Source organism: Sminthopsis crassicaudata, chromosome 1 (genome assembly GCF_048593235.1).
Source record: "Sminthopsis crassicaudata isolate SCR6 chromosome 1, ASM4859323v1, whole genome shotgun sequence".
Lineage (NCBI taxonomy): Eukaryota > Metazoa > Chordata > Mammalia > Dasyuromorphia > Dasyuridae > Sminthopsis > Sminthopsis crassicaudata.
Window position 1 is genome coordinate 70,190,723 of NC_133617.1, and position 15,803 is coordinate 70,206,525.

The 15,803-nt window shown below is 53.7% G+C and overlaps 1 long non-coding RNA gene across 1 annotated transcript; it reads left to right on the forward strand.

Annotated features, from left to right (window-relative positions):
• Window positions 1-6,652: 6,652 nt before the first annotated feature.
• On the forward strand, window positions 6,653-13,962 carry LOC141566384 (uncharacterized). Its single transcript, XR_012489293.1, has 2 exons — window positions 6,653-11,888; window positions 12,350-13,962. It is a non-coding gene; the product is annotated as an uncharacterized LOC141566384 (long non-coding RNA).
• The last annotated feature ends 1,841 nt before the right edge of the window (window positions 13,963-15,803 follow it).

The window sequence follows — 15,803 nt, forward strand, 5'->3', positions numbered from 1 at the left end:
GTCATTCTAAAAAGGGGAATCCCAGTATCCCATAATAGTCAAAATAATGAGCTAGATCCACCCTTCCCGCCTTAGTCATCAGAGAGGAATGTGTCCAGTATGGGCTGGGTGTGGACTGGCCACATAGGCCCTTCAGTCTGGCCAGTGAGTGCCAATTACCTAGAAAGGACATTGTTACTCTGGGAGTTGGTGTCAGTGGGAAGGCTGCGCAGAGCCTAGGGTCCTAATTTTCCAATGACATTTGATCTGGTTCCATTTCCAGAAGCTGAAACTCTCCCCTTGCTAGCTCCTCTGAGCAATACTGAAGCAGGAAAATTTAAGGTGCATCTGGTGTTTTGTTTTTGTTTTTGTTTTTTCCTAGTCAGGAAATCTGGGTTAAGTGACTTGTCTAGGGTCACTTCTAAGTGTCACATGTTTGAGGTCACATTCAAACTCCTGTCCTCCCTGCTCTGGGCCTAGCACTTTATCCATTGTACCACCTAGCTGTCCTCCCCCTCTTTTTTTTTTTTCCTCAAGGGACTTAAATTCTCCTGGTTATAGAGGGAGACAGAGATGCAATTATATAAACTAGGGGGTGGATCAGGAAAGGCTTTGTGAAGAAGTCGGTCCTTGATTTGGGGTAGTTCTCCCTTGCTGGGTCCTGCAGATGGAACCATTAACCCCCCCCCACCCTTCTCCGCTACTTTCAAACCCAGAGCTGTTTCTTGCCTCAAGATAAAGGCTGCTGGGACAGTGGTGACGGATGGGCTGAGGAATCAGTTGAGGAAATTGGTCTCTGAGGTTCTCAGTTAATGATCCTGTTGCTTTCTTCAAGTGCTCCCACCCTCCTAATTATATACCTTCAAAACTTTTCCCTTAGTCTAGAGGAAGGGAGGGAAAGGAAAAGGGCATGGAGGTCTGAGAGGCAGGGAGGAAGAGGGAGGGAGGGATGAGAAAGGCAGAGAAGGGAGAGAAGAGAAGGGAACTCAGAGCAAAAAGCTGGGAGGAGATCTTGGCTTTTGAGAGTCTCTCCTCATTCTGGTTTGGAGCAAGCTTTCTGGGTGTATGTGTGTATATATGTGTGTGCTCTGTGTGTGCGTGTGACTGTACATTTATAGTTAGTAACTGGCTGCCTGCCCTTCTAAGTTCTCCCAGTCTCTCTGTCTCCCCCCCAACCCCTTTGATCCCACATAGCTGGGTAGGCCTGGGAGCTGATGCTGTATGGGTTGGGGAAGGGGGGGATAAGGAAGGCTGTGGTGATTTTTACCTCTTCTCTTAGCTAAAGAGGCAACAGGAAGTGAGGGTGCTGTCAGGAGCCAGATGTTTGGGAGCCAGGAAGCTAGGAAAAGCCACAGAGGGATCTTGGGGTGGCCAAGCTGGAGCCATTGACTGGAGAAGCAACAGTGGGGGTTGGGGTTTGGGGGATAAGGACTGAAGCCCAATAAGCCCCTTTGTTCTTGTCTGAAGGTCCACCCCCAAATTTTAGACTTCCAATCTCATTCCTTGCCTGATCCTTCTCCCCCTCCTACAAGACTATCCTTTCCATTACCCATCTGGGTCCCTGGGGGCCTAAAGTTGTACCCTGGAGGGGGCAGTGTCTGTACCCACATCTGTTCCTGTCTCTTCCCAGCTCTGTTCCTATAGTCCTCTGTTATCTATCTCTGTCCTCAGCTCTCTTTCCACTTCTGTCTGTGTCAATCAATGCCTAGTGCTTTAGCAGTATAGTCTCCCTTCTGGTTGGGGGTGGGAGAAGGGGTTGAGGTTGGATCGGGCCCCCTCCTGGGCCCCCCAGCCCGGCCAGACTGGCCTCGCCTGCCATTGTTTACTGCTGCCTAGCTCCAAGGAAACTTAACCCGACACAGTAATTTTATTTGGGAACTTCCAGTGGTTGCTATGGCAATCCCTAGTGACGTCACAGGGGCTGAGATCCTGGGGGGAGATGGGGTAGAAGACCCCAGAAGGGCCCCAGTTAACTCTATATGTACCAGTCTCTGGGCTGTGCCTGGGATGGCAGCTGGACCAACAGATGTGCTACCAGATGTGATTCTGGAAGTTCTATGAATCTTTATATTTTCCCCAACCTCCTTAACCTGGGAAGTACCTTCTGGCAGCAGCTGGGACTTCCCCCTTCTGATGGCCCCAGCCTGTTGCAATGGTACCTTGGTAACTTTGGGGACAGGAACTGTCTGTCAAAGAGTATTCTGGGTGGTGGTGAGTCAGCACCCAGGGCGGGTGGTGTGATGTGCAGGCATGGCCGGGGTTGGGGGCACTGTGCCCTATTCTCTCCTGACTCACCCTATGCCCTTGGTTAACGCCCAGCCACTGCCCTTCCCAGGGGATTCTTTGGGCCTGGCCACTGGGATCTCATCAATGATCCACTAGGGGCAGAGCTGGCTGGGTAGGTACTGGGGCCCACCTTGGGGCTTACAGACACCTTATGGGTCCCCATATTATATTTGAGGCTGGGGCCTGAAATTCTGTCACAAACCATCAACAAAGTTTGGACCAGTAGCTAGAGCACTAGCTATCAGTCCAAAGAAACCTCAAGATGAGATGGGAAGAATCTGGAGCTTTCTGCCCCCATCCAGTGCCTCCAGTCCCTTAGCGAGAACAGTGCAGGAGCCAGACCTTTTTCCTTGCACTCTGAGATTCCAAGCCCAGGGGTGGGGAAGCCTAGGCCCAGGCATTTCCCGGATGTGGGGAGCGGCTGGGGATCCCAGAGTAGATCCATAACATGGCTGGTTACCGGGACAACAGGCAGGCATGGGCCCCTTGGCATGGAGAAAATCAAGACTGTCAAGGCAGTGGGGGTGGGCAGAGAGGCCAGACTAAAGTGCCTTCAGACTGGGCCACGGGCCCACTGCTGCTACTCAGAGCAGTGATAACCACAGTGACGTAGGTCCACCAAGCCGACTTCCTAAACCCCAGCCTGTTTGATGTCTCTGTATGCAACGTTGCCATGGGGCCCGGCGGTTGTGTGTGTGTGTGTGTGTGTGTGTGTGTGTGTGTGTGTGGTGTCTGAGTTCTGACCTGACAAGGGGAAATAAGGGGATCCCTGGGGTCGAGGTGCTGGAGTCCCCTTTGATTTGTCCCCTTCTTCCTGGAACCTCAGTTGACAGCCAGTACACTAAGTACTACTGAGTTTAGTAGGTTCCTAGTGCTGGGAACAGAGTAGGGTGGGATATAGGACAGAATGGTTTCCCACCGAGCAGAGGTGGTGGTGATGTTGGTGAGGCTGTGAAGTGAATCCTGCAGTAGAGATACTAATAAGGAGGAGGTCATCCAAACATGGAGAAATTCTGTAAGGTGAGCAAGCTTTAGCCAGTCTGTATCTCAGACACAAAGGTGCAACTGGTATTTCTGATCTGCAAGGTGGTTCTATATAGGGAGTGAGGAAATGGCAAGGTCATCCAGAGGGACTTCAAACACCAAGAATGAAGGGTAGGGGAGTGAATAAGGGGAGCAGGTGAGAGGTGGGGCAGATATGTCCTGGGGGCCAGACCACACCCTGAGTCGGGGAATTCTGTGCCATCCTCATTCTTCCCTTTGGCTCCAGGAGGTTGGATCTGCTCCCCATCAAGCCTCAACCTGTTGGGCACTGCCTACCAGGAACAGTCACTTGTCCTGGGCCACCATGGCAGAGGGCACATAAAGGTTTTCATCTGGACCCCAAACTGTCTAGCTTCAGGGCTTTCCTTTATGAAAGGGCTGCAGGGTTTGGTTTGTTAGGAGGCTATCAGGAAAGGGAAATTCTAGTAAACATGATGTCAGGAAAGCTTTAGAAGAAAACCTACATCCAAAGGTTAGGGAGGGGTGATCCTTGATCACCCACCAAGAGTTATGGCAACCTCACCCAAGAGTCATGGTCTAAGTCCTTCATTTTTAATGGCAACATAGTATCTCCAAGCACCTCCCCCCCACCTATGGCTTCTCCTGTGGAGAAGGGGAAGGAGAAAGGAAGTTGAATTTATATTGATCTTAGCTACTTTTCATTTAAACTTCATTTAAGTTGCCTCTCAATTCTCATGGCCCTCTAACCCCCCTGAACTACTCCTTCTGCCAGAACCACCTTGAGCATTATTCCTAGGTTCCCTGAGATGAATGAGGTAAACTGACCGTATGTCCTAATGGTACTGGAGAGAACCTCTTCTCTACTGAGACATCTGAATGCCGGTCCTCTGGCTGCAGGGCTCCCACCCTCACCTACCAATTGCCAACTTGAATAACTTGGCTTCCCTGAAACAATGATGCAGCTTTTCTTCCCCATTATCCACAGGTTAGGACATGAGGCTCTCAGAGGGCCTTCCCATTACCAAGCTTGTGGCTTCTGAGTATCCTACAGGCTCTGGAAATGAAAGATCAGTGGGCTACTACAGAGATGGCTCTTGCTCTCCAAGGAGCCAGCGTATATAGTAGGGGAAAAGAGAGACTATTGCAATAGACTGAGAGGGAAAAGGGAACACCACCAAGGCTTAGGGTGATGTCATCCAAAAAGCACTGTGATTGGAGCTAGAGCACATGGATCTGTTAAGGACAACCTATACTGGACACTAAAGTTCCCTTTGGTAGCACAGGAGACAAGGAGGTGACTCTAGATTTCTAGAGGGCTGAGCTGGCTGAATGGAAGCTCACAAAGGCAAGGTTTTCCATTTGTATTCTTTTGAGTATAGGCCTGGTGTTGGATCATTGCTTGAGGACTCAATTATCAAAATTTGGACTATTTCATCAAAATGTTGGTTGCAGGGTGATTAATTTTTGGTTCAGAGCAGTTTCTATCAGCATTGGTGGAGGATGAACGAAGTCACTGAATTCTTTAAGGAGACTTTGGCCACCTCAGTTTCCTCATCTGCAAAATGAGAAGGCTGGGACTTAATGGTTGCTAAGATCTCTTTCACTTTTAGATTTATGGTCCTCAGCTCATGAAATATCAGGTTGAATAAGAGGCTGAAGGCCCATTGAGACAAGTCAAAGAGAATAGGCTTGGAGCCCTTCATAATACAAATTCCCATTATCTGTACATTTCCCAGACTACAGAAGGCTCTGTACTGTGCTCTGGTGACCATCTTTGGAGTCCTTGGGCTAGGATGGAGCGTGCCTTTTTGAAGAGCAAGGAAACATGGGTTTCATAATTTGCCGGGAAAGAGTATATTAGGGTTAAGAAAGGAGGAGCAACACTTACCCCTACAATCAACCATGCCCATCCCCCAGTGGCAGGTTCAAGGCAATGGGAAAAGGGAGAGGGACATGGCAGGATTTGGGAGGAGAAAGCTGGTGGCAGGGAAAGAATGGGGAAGAGACAAAAAAAAAAAGAGTGAGCATTGGGACAGAGCTAGGACTAGAGAAAGAGTTTGGAACATGGATAATAGAGACAAGAAAAAGCTGTAGGCAACGACGGTCGCACAGATGTGGGGAAAACTGAAATGATCAGAATTATCCACAAGCCTCGGGAGAGGGGGACGAGGGCAGCCGCGGTGGTGACAGAGCTTCCTCTGTGGTAGTTGGGACTACGGAAGGAGCTAGCAGTTAGGGACGGGGAGAAAGATCTGTAGAAGTAAAAACGGTGATAGTAAGGGTTGACAGACGCGAGGGCAGAGACAGGCAGAGAAAAAGTTGGTGACGGAGTCGGAGTCAAATTTAGGCTCAGGTGAAGACACTGACCAAGGGGACCCACTGAGGAACAGGGGTAGGGACAGAAGTGGAGAGCAGGGCAGAGCTAGCCACAAGGGTCGAGGACTGGGTCCCGGGCTGGGCCGTGGGCCCAAGGGGCGCGGTACAGCGGAGGCAGGGGGCGGGCTCTGCTCTGGGTCCCCAGGACAGTGGCGGCGGCCCCGCCCCTCCTGTCCCGCCCCCACCCCTCCCTCCCGGCTCCCTCCTTCTCCCCTCTCCCCGGCGGTAATGAGGAGGGAGGAGACGGCGAAGGTTTTAAAAAGGATTTCTCCTTCGAGCCGGACAGGCAGTAACTAGGGTGGGGACCAGTCGTTAGGCCTGCCCCCCCCGCCCCGTTTGCCCCCCGCCCGTCCGTCTCCTACTTTGTTCGCCGGCTCTGGGAGCTCGGAGTCTCGGCCCGGTAAGTGGAAGAGGGAGCGGCCGTCACTACTTTTCCCGGGACTGACTTCTTGGCGGGAGGAACGGGCTCCAGGCCGGGTCGGGCCAGGCCAAGAAGGCCCGGTGGGGCAAAGGTGGGTATGGGGACGGGCGGGGGGGGGGAGGGTGGCTGTCCCGGGAAGGGTGTGGGCTCCCTGGAGGGCGGCGGGCAGGGAAAGAAAGGGCGAAATGTCCGGGGCGCCTTCGCCTGCTTTGGGCGCTTTCCCTAGCCCTCCCGCCTCCGCCCCTGGCACGGTCCTCAGTCCCGGGCTGGCACCGAGACTGCGGGGGAGGAGGGCATGGGCGCGGGCGCCCGAAGCCAGATCTCCCCCCGTTTGGTTGGCGGGACGGACGGTGTGGTCCGCCAGTCTTGGAACCCTGGCCGGGAGCCTGGAGACAGAAGAGACCCCAGTGTGGTGCGCGCCCCTCAAAGAACTTGGGGTTCTCCTGGGGGCCACCCAGGCGCCGGAAGCACTGGCCCCCTCCCCCATCCACGGCCCCAACTCCTTTCAAGTTCTTAAGGGCCGCCCCACCCAGCCGGGACTGGTTGTGAGAAGGGGCAGACGTTGCGCAAAAGCCTTGGGGCAGGAATCTGGGGGTGGGGGGATGTGCTGCTGAGGGTGTAGGGAGATTCCATCCCGGGTATTCCTCAGGGTTCCTTTGAGGACCCGGTGCGGGTGTGGGGGTGGGGAAGGGGGGGTGTCAGGGCTGCCCTGAGCATTCCTTTTTCTCGAATTTCGAGCCGGAGCCTTCTCCCAACAGGACCCTCCTCTCCTACACTCCCCCCCCCCCCCCCCCAGCCGAGTCTGTCTGTGCTGTAATTGTGTCTTTCTGCGTGACTAGGCCACCAGGGGTCAGGTGGGGGCTTTTGCAATGCTGGCTCAGGTATGAGCTTGAGAGGGGCTTTAGAGGGAGGTGGCAAGTGCATCATGGGCCAAATTTGTCCAAATTCACGGTGGACTTAAGACTGGATCAGTTACTGCTGGAGTGGGTGTCTTGTGTTTTCTTGGGATGGGAAAGACAAAAATCCTCTCAGGCCAAATCCAGCTAGGCCACGGCTTGGGTGTGGTCTACTAAAGCCCACTGATGGACACCCCTTCAGTCAACTTGACCCAAGTTTTCAACTCCTGGGGGTCAGGATTGAGAGCAGTGCTCAAAGCTCCTGCCAAGAGGGTTGGGCTTGAACCCAGATGGGCTGTTAAATAATTCCCTTTAACCCCAGATGCCTGTGGAGGAAAAATTTCTTTTCAGGGTGTTGTGGAGTGATAAAAGCACTGGATTTGGAATCCAGGGACCTAGATTCAAATCCCTGTTCTGACAGTAGTTATCTGACCTTAAACTTAGAATCACTTCATTTTTCTGAGTTTGTTTCTCCATCTGAAAAGGGAGGATGAGTGTCCTTGTGCCACCTCACTGTGTCCAATGCCACACAGAAGTATAGGAGTGTTGTCACCTCTAAAGGCCCCAAGCTGGAGGTTCTCAGGATGCTTGCTCCCCTCAGGTTGGGGCGTCTTCTCTTGCGGGCATTCCAGGGAGAGGCCAGGGATGTTCAGTGTTTAAGATGATCCACCCATGCTTTCAGTCTCCCCACTCTTCTCTTTGGAGGGAAGGGGTTGGTTCAAGGACATGAAAGAAGGCCATGTCTGTGGTGTCCAGGAAGATGATTCCACAGGTGTTGGAGCCCTAACTCCAGCTTAGTCCTGGAGTACATACAGATAATGGAGAAGGTGGAGGAGGGAATTGGGTCGAGGTCAAGATTTCAATCCCCACGTGGCCCACTTTTCATTACACGAGAGAAAAACTGATCAGTGATCTCAACCTGATCATTTAACCCTGGCCTCAGACTGACTGCTAACCTTAACCCATGCCATCCTTGTTTAAAATAGGACCCTGGTATGAGAGTCTGGATGGATCCATTCAGTACATCACTGTAGGAGCCTCAGCTCTGGCTGCTGGTGGAAAGGGGGGGGGTGTTGGAGGACATTTGGGGGCAAGGGATATGACTGTGGGGATAAAGAACTCAGCTTTGGATCTTGAGGCAGGGGTGGGGGCCTCGGGTTGTCTTAACTCCTCTCCCCACCCCTAGTTCCCAAGTTTCCAGACTCCCTCCCTCTGCCTATTCTCCCAGAAGGAAAAGCAACTTTTCCTGTCTGGGCTCTGAGGCAGGGGGAGGGTGCTGGGGCACCTCTCCTTGATTTAAAGACACAGCTTTCTGGATCCCACATTGGGGATTCACATACTTAGGAGTACATGGGCCTGGGATTCAAGCTTAGGCTTTCCTGCTTCTCCCCTCTGCTGGCCCCCTTGAGGTTTGCTTTGCTCCCCAGCTGCCCTGCTCTCACCACACCCCCAACTCCCTGTTCAGAAGCTCTGATTTACGGGGTCAGCCTTAGGGAAACTATGCCAGGCTCCTGACACACAGAGCACATACATGACAGGGCAAGTCTTTGGGGGTGGGGTCTGCATGGACCTAATTTCCTTTGGTGCACATTTTTTTGAACATTGACACTAAAATCATCAACCTTAGGGGGCAGCTCTGGACACCTTGGGGCCCACCCGATGCCTGTCACAACTGGAGACCAGATGTTCTAAGATGGATACAGCTGCAATGCCCGCCTCTCCCGTTCCCCCCAAGCCTGTGGGTTAATTGGTTGCTTTGGTACAGGGAGTGGAGGAGGGGAGGCAGTCTACTCTTCCATCTACCCTGGGGGTAATAGACTTTTGTAGATCTCAAAGCTAGCTTTGAACAAAACCACACCCTACTTTTTCTAAATGTCTTCTATAAAGCTATTGGGTTGGCGAACCCTCTCCCTTTATCGCATCCTTGTTATAGCATGCACAAAAGGATGCTGGGTGGCAGAAGAGGGAGGCATTCCTGGGAGCAATCCCAGACCCAGTGTACCATGAACTTTATTCTTTACTAATGACTGAACTCCAAACCATCTCTTTCCTCTGCAGGTGAGATTCTTTTGCCTCACTGAGAACCACTTACCCCCAACCCCATCCTTCTGATAGATGGACTTCTTTTTCTCAGTTTGAATTTATCCTGATGTCCAGGTGTGGCTTGTTCCTGAATTCACTGTGTAATCTTGGGTGTATCCCTGAAATTTTCTGGTCTTGGGGTTCTCCACCTGTAAAATAGAAAGTATGTAATAAGCTGATGGAAAGGAGAGTGCATTGAGTGTCAAGGCATGAGTCCTCTTAATCTTTCCCAGCCTAGGGTTTCCCCATGTTCCCTCTCTAGAGAAGCTAACTGAATTCATCTTCTCACAGTCAAAGAAGGTACTTCTGAAATCTGGAAATCCTAGGTAGTGGTCAATGGAGGAAAGGCTTGGTGTCCTTAGAAGTAAAAGCTGAGGCCCTATTGGTTCTAGGATCTTTGGTTAGGGGTCATCATTCGAATAAGATGCTGGGAGCTGATGCCATCTTGAATGTGGTCATTTCAAGCACTGGTCTTGGGCAAAGATGGCACCAGATTTCTTAGGATGTTCACTGGAACTTGGAGGGTTCCTCCAGCATGCAAATGTTGGTGGCACTTAGTCCTTAGAAAAACCTGCCCTTCCAGACAGAATTGGTCTTATATTTCTGGGAGCTGCAGAGGAGATTTCCTGGTGGGAGGAGGTGCAAGGGATGGGTCTGAGGGAATCGGGGTTTTGAGGATACTTTACTGACCTGGTCTTTACTAGTGGCACAAGCCTAAGGAATTGCCCCACTCCAGTTTTGGATCTTAAAAGCCAGGTTCTAAAAGTTGTAATTTGTGACTTAAGGGAAAGGGAGATGGGGCATAGTTCTTGTTATTTCTCTGGCTTAGGAAAAATCTTCCTAGAGATTCTGCCCTGAAATTTGACCTGAAAGACAAGGGAATGGGACTTTTATATGATAGTGAAGCAAATAATATACTGATGTGACAGTGAAGAGGATAGGTCAGAGGGAGGAGTCCTCTCACTGGGGACTCCTCAAATTGAGACCTGTCCTGGGTTTATCTTAGCATGCACTTCTCCAAAGGTAAATCTACTTCTGATGACTCGCCAAGAGACCATGAGGGTGGAGATGGATTGGGAACTGTGGCTTTGCCTGGTTTTCCTATTTAGTCAGTGATTCAGACCTCATGGTGACTCCCGCCACCCCCCTTCAGAAAAAAAAAAATCACCCTATGGTAACTGTAGCCTGAGGCCCCCTGCCTTTCACCCAGGCAGGTTTCCCTTTTGGGAGATCACCCATTCTGGCTCTTTCTCTCTTCAGCATGACAGTCTTCTCCAGTATAGCTGGCCAGACTCCACCTTGGGGGAGGGGGGCACTGCTTCAACAGCTGTCCAGTGGGAGGGAGGCTGAGGAGAATGATTTCCAGTCAGAGGCCCCATTCTAAAGGGAAGGGTAATGGTTGGGGAAATAGCCCCAGGAGGGTTCCCCTTGTTAGATCTGCTGTGTGGGCCCCAGCTCCTGCTTTGTGGTGTCTCTGCTAAGGATCTAAGCCCATTAGTCTGAAGTGTTAGTGACAGGCCTGGCCCTGTGGCCCGAGCCCAGGCAGCCAGGCTGAGGCAGGGTGGAGCCTGGTTTGGTATTTTCCAATCCAGCCCAGGGAGTGGGTGGAAAGTATGTGGGGACAGGGTTTGGAGGCAGCACTGCAAGTTGCCCCTGATTCATCCTTGGGAGCTCAGTAGGGGGAACTTTCAATGTGCCTGTGTACAGATCTGTCTTGTGGTCATGCCTGTGTCCTGCCTTTTCTCTTCAGACTTTCCTGGGAGCTTCATTTAAATCGTCCTTCATTCCCCACTGGGCCTGCCACCTTTGAGCCATTCCTATGTGTTTGTTCTGGGTCCTCACCTGCTTTTTCCCTGGGCCTAAGTAAAGACAAGTGTCCTATCTCACTGGACCAGGGTCAAGGTCACTGAGGTCTGGTGGATTGGGGCTGTGAGGGGTAGGGAGCTTAGGAGGAGAAGGCTGTCTTGTCTGCTGGGACAGGGTGGGCCTTGGCCAGGTTCATGGCTGTGTGCAGGGGAAACCCCACAGGAAACGGGCCGGGCCAGATGGCCGCCCTTCCCGTTCTGTTCTGTTCCCCAGGACACCAATGTGCTGCCTCACTTCCGGAGGCAGCTTGGGGCAGGGCGGGTGCTGGGAGGCAGGAGGGAGGAAGCTGGGGGGTCTCTGTTTCCAGCCCATTCCTGGCTGCACTAAATTTTGCCCAGCTCCTTCAATACCTGATTTGAGAAAAGAAGTGTCCTGGATTGCTGGTGTCTTATGGTGAAGGGTAGGGGCTACAGGGTATTTTTTTCCCAAATCCTGCTGCTACTTGGGAGTGCCCCAAGCCCAGGCTTTCCCCTCATCCTTTGGCTCTCTTGCTCCTTGCTCTCTGGGCAAAGATGTCCTACTGGCTTGAAGCATGGCTAGATAAACATTGTAGGCAAGGAGAGGACCCATTTGGAGATGTTAAAGAAGGAATACTTTTAAATACAAATCTCCAGACTCCACCAGGGAGAGGGTTAAGGCCTGGCTGTGGGACCATGACAGAAGCTGGGGGGAGGCCCTGGCGGTTTCCTCCCCCTCTTTGGGTTTCTAGGAAGCGGCGCCAGCTGGTGTGAGATCACTTCCTCACCCTGCCTGCCTGCCGCCCGATTTCTCTTCCTCTCTCCCTAGCCCTGTTTGTCCTGCCCAGCTGGAGAAGGAGGACATGCCTTCCTTCTGCTGGTGTTCTCTGCTTGTTGGGTCTGGGGGCCTGGAACACAGGAGAGAGTGGAAGAGAAAGCTGGTGTCCAGGAATTTTGGGAACCCTAGGTCCTTCCAGTCTTCCAAGGCGTGCCCTCTCCCTTGCCCAACCTTCACTAGAGGTCAGTGATTTTCTCCTCTTTCCACTAGCTGCTTCTGCACATCTGATTTTCTTTTCCTGCAGAGAGCGAGCTTTATCCAGATGTGCACCTCTGGAAGAATTCTTTGGCTGTGCTTTGGATCTTGGATTACTAGAGCTTGGATTACTAGGACTCCCTACTCCTCACTACCCAACTCCTGTCTGGGGAAAGGGCTTCATCCCAAATAAGAGGCTGGGATATTTAGGCTAGCAAAAAGCATTCCCTCTGGGCCAGAGAAAGTTCACAGGATCATAGAGATAGAGCTGGAAGGGACCTTAGAAGGCCCCTAGCCTAATCCTCTGATTTTACAGATGAGGAAACCGTTGCCCAGAGAGGCTGGAGAGAGTGGGAAGAAGGCCGACATTACCCTGTGTGATGGGATCAGAGTGAACAGCTGATATATTTTTCCTTTTTTTTCATCATCTTTGTTCTCTCCTTTCTAGGTACGAGTTTCCTCTATGGTCCTCGACCCAGCACCCCTGAGCCTTGGCCGGCTGGGGTTCCTGGGGATGGGATTTGATTACTGCCACAAATCACATTGCCAGGGATTTCCAACTGACCACTGGCCCTGCTGCTGAAGCTGCCAGGTCCACTACTAGTATGCATGTGTTGGTGCCTATCTGTGGGGGACTGGAGCCCAAAAGAGTGGGCCCCCCAGCCCAGCCTGGCCTGAGGAGCAGGACTTAGCTGCCTTGTGAACAGAGTCAGCATCATATTGTGTTCACAGTGGCTAAGTTCCGCCCCCCTTGCCCCCTACCCTTGGCCACCTTGTTTTTCATCCGGTCTGTCTGCTTCTAGGTCTCACTGGGCTCTGCCTCCTGTGCCTACTGAGCTGAAACACAGTTGCTTTGGATAAACTGGCTCAGTTCAGCAGGAACAGGAGTCTGGCCTTCTCTTGGAGACACCTGCCCTATGACCCTGAGAGTGTGGGAGGCTGGAAAGGCCCCCAAGTCCAATAGGAGGATGAAGGCGCTGCCTCCAACTACTACAGCCGTGCTGATTGTCTAGCTTTGTGTCTCTAGCGTCCAAAGAGATCTGAGAATTACCTCGGCAGCTCCACGGCTTTGCAGTAGAAGACGAGAGATCAGAAGATGACCTGGCTGAAGCTGAGATGCAGAGACCCACTGAGCCTAATGTACATTCTGTGCATAATTTCAGCAAGTTCAAGTTATATCTTCTTACTTATTTTCTCCGGCTGTCCCAATTTAGCGGAGAGACACTTATCCTAACCTGTCCCCTAAGCCACAAGGAGCAGCAAAGGACCACCTCTTGTCTTAGCTTCTTCCAAATTTCAGGCCTGATACCCACCTTTTTCTCTCTACTAATGGCTGAAACTCAGGAGACGATAACTACAGAGCTCTGCCCCGAGATCTTCAAGTGCCAACTTTGGGCTTCTAGGGTGTCATAACCCAAAGGGCCTCCAGTTTCATGGACTGCATGGAGCCCCCAGAGCAGGCCTTTATGAGCTGAGCTCAGGGGCCCGTTACTTTCTCTCCCACTGTAGATGAGGCCCTGGCCTCTCTCCTGGACTCTCCCTCCTAAGGCACCCACATCTTTGCCCTCTAGAGACAGAGGGGAGGGGAAAGAACTTTTTCTTGACGTAGGCCGTGTTTCTGGGGGTAAGGGACACTGGTTACAAAATCTCTCTTCATTCAGGTCACTCTCAACCCCCAAGAGCTGCCGCCCCGTGGAGGGGAGGATTTATTGCTATAAACTCGCTGCTGCATTGTTCTTGCCCCCTCCAACTGAGGGCACATTTCTGATTCTCCCCTGCGTCCATCCCTGAAGTGCGTCTTAGTATCTGAAGTAAGTCCCACTATTGTGAGTGTGTGTATGAGGCCGAGGGAGGAGCCGTTCTTCTTCGGCCCGCCACTCCTGTACAAGTTAGGGTTTGGGCCGGCGTTCTGGCGTGCCAGCTGGGCTTCTTGGTCGGCCCATTATTCCCATGCAAGGAGGGAGGAGGGAGGAAAATGAGGAACACAGGCACGAGAGGAATGACGTGTGTCTGAACCCAAGGTCCCATTAAAGTCTGCTCAAGCTCGGGCCTGACATCTCAGGAAGCTGTGGTTCTCTTCTTTGCTCCCTGGGTCCGTGCTCCTGAGGGAAATCCGGACCCGCCCTTAATTTGGGACTGGGGGGGATGATGGCTGGGAGATTGAGGGAGCTGGGAAAGGTGACGGATTAAAGAACTGAGGGACAGAGAAATGGATAAAGGCTGAAGCTGAGGAGGGAGGAGTAGTGGGCAGAGGAATCTGGTGTCGAGGGGTGGGGGTGCTTGGGGGGTGTGAGGGAGGGCCGACTATTGAGGAGACACGGGAGGGATGAGGGGGATGAGGAACAGGTGAGAGAAGGGAGGAGGGGGAGGGGGAGGGGGTGACAGATGAGGGGGATGGGGATAGGTGAGAGGGGGTGGGGACAGGTAAGAGGGGATGAGGTGGCCGGTGATAGGGGAGATGTGGCTCCCCGGCCCGGTCGTCGCATTAGGGGAAGGCGCCAGGGCGAGTCCGACCTGCAGCACGACGCTCCGCGAGCCGCTCCCGGAGCAGTCTCCACTATCGATCCTGACGGACGGCTTGGCGGACCAATGGCAGCGCGGCTTGTGTCGCGCCCCGCCTCGGCCGCAGATGCGGCGGCGTCGATTTTCTGCAGTCGCGGAGTCAGGGCGCCCCCTGGCGGCTTCGAACGAAAGGCACGTCAACAAGGCGCCCCCTAGCGGCTGCGCGCACATACGTTCTCATGTTACCCCATAACAGCGCCTCACTGAATTGCACTCATGTTTACACAGCGCCCCCTGGCGGCCATGTGTCCGCCGACTCTCAGCGTGGCCGCCAGCGCCCCTTTGTTCTCGCCCCCTGCCCGCCGCAGTCAGCTACGTGCCGCGGGACGCAGCCTTTAGGAGACCATTAGATTGCTCACTGAGGGTCGGGTCATCAACTTTCTGGAAGTGCGGCCCGTCGGCGGCCCAGCAGCCTCCCTGCGGAGCTTCCTCCGCGCACGGGGGCGCCGCCCTGCGGAGAAGCCGCTCGGGCGGGAGGGAGGACGCAGGGCCCGGCTCCTGCCGCTGCTCCCGCCGGCGCGCCGCGGTTGGGATAGCCCAGGACCCTCTGCCTGCCGGGGTGCTCGGGTCCAACGTCAGGACCCGCTACACCTCCTGGGAGAGGCCGCCTCGGGTCCCGGAGAGAAGGCCGGAGTGTCTCCGGTCCGAGGGTTCGGGGCCTCTGAGGTGGGTACCGGGACCCAGACGGCGGCCCACCTCACCCAGCCTCCGGGCGCCATCTTCCGTCCGGCGGAGCCCCGGCACGCGCCAGGCTCAGCAGGAGCCTTAACCTGTCCCCCCCAACTTGACGCCCCCTGGCTGCTCTGCAGAGCGCTGGCTGAGTCGGGCGCCAAACGTAGGCCCCCGCCTCACTCCGTGACGGGCTGGGACTCGTGTGTGCCCCGCCTCGCCCGCTCCGAAGCCCGGCCAGCGCCGACCCTTTTTCCTCGCGGCTCTTCCAGTATTTGCTGTCGTCCCGTCTCCCCTTCCAGCCTTCCCCAGGCCTTCCGGCGGCCCCTCTACAGCCTCTCTCCGTCTGGGAGCCTGAGGACTCATAGTTGGAAGAAACTTTAAGAATGGCCCACTCCAGACCTTATTTCCACTAGAATCCAGGCCGCAGCCCGAGTCCTCCGTCAGCCCCGATTTTCTCTGCCAGCTCCAATGCCCAGGCCCGCGGCCTGGTCCCTGCCCCCAGCTTCCCCCACCGAACTGCTGCAGCTTGTCCACGTCCCTCCCAAAAGGAAGGGCCCCAATTGAGTCGGACGCTCCCAGCGAGGACTGACTGGGTTAGCTGGATCGTCGCTTGTCCTTTTACAGTCCAGGATGGCAGGAGCAACCTCGTAATAGGAGCTATGGTTCCT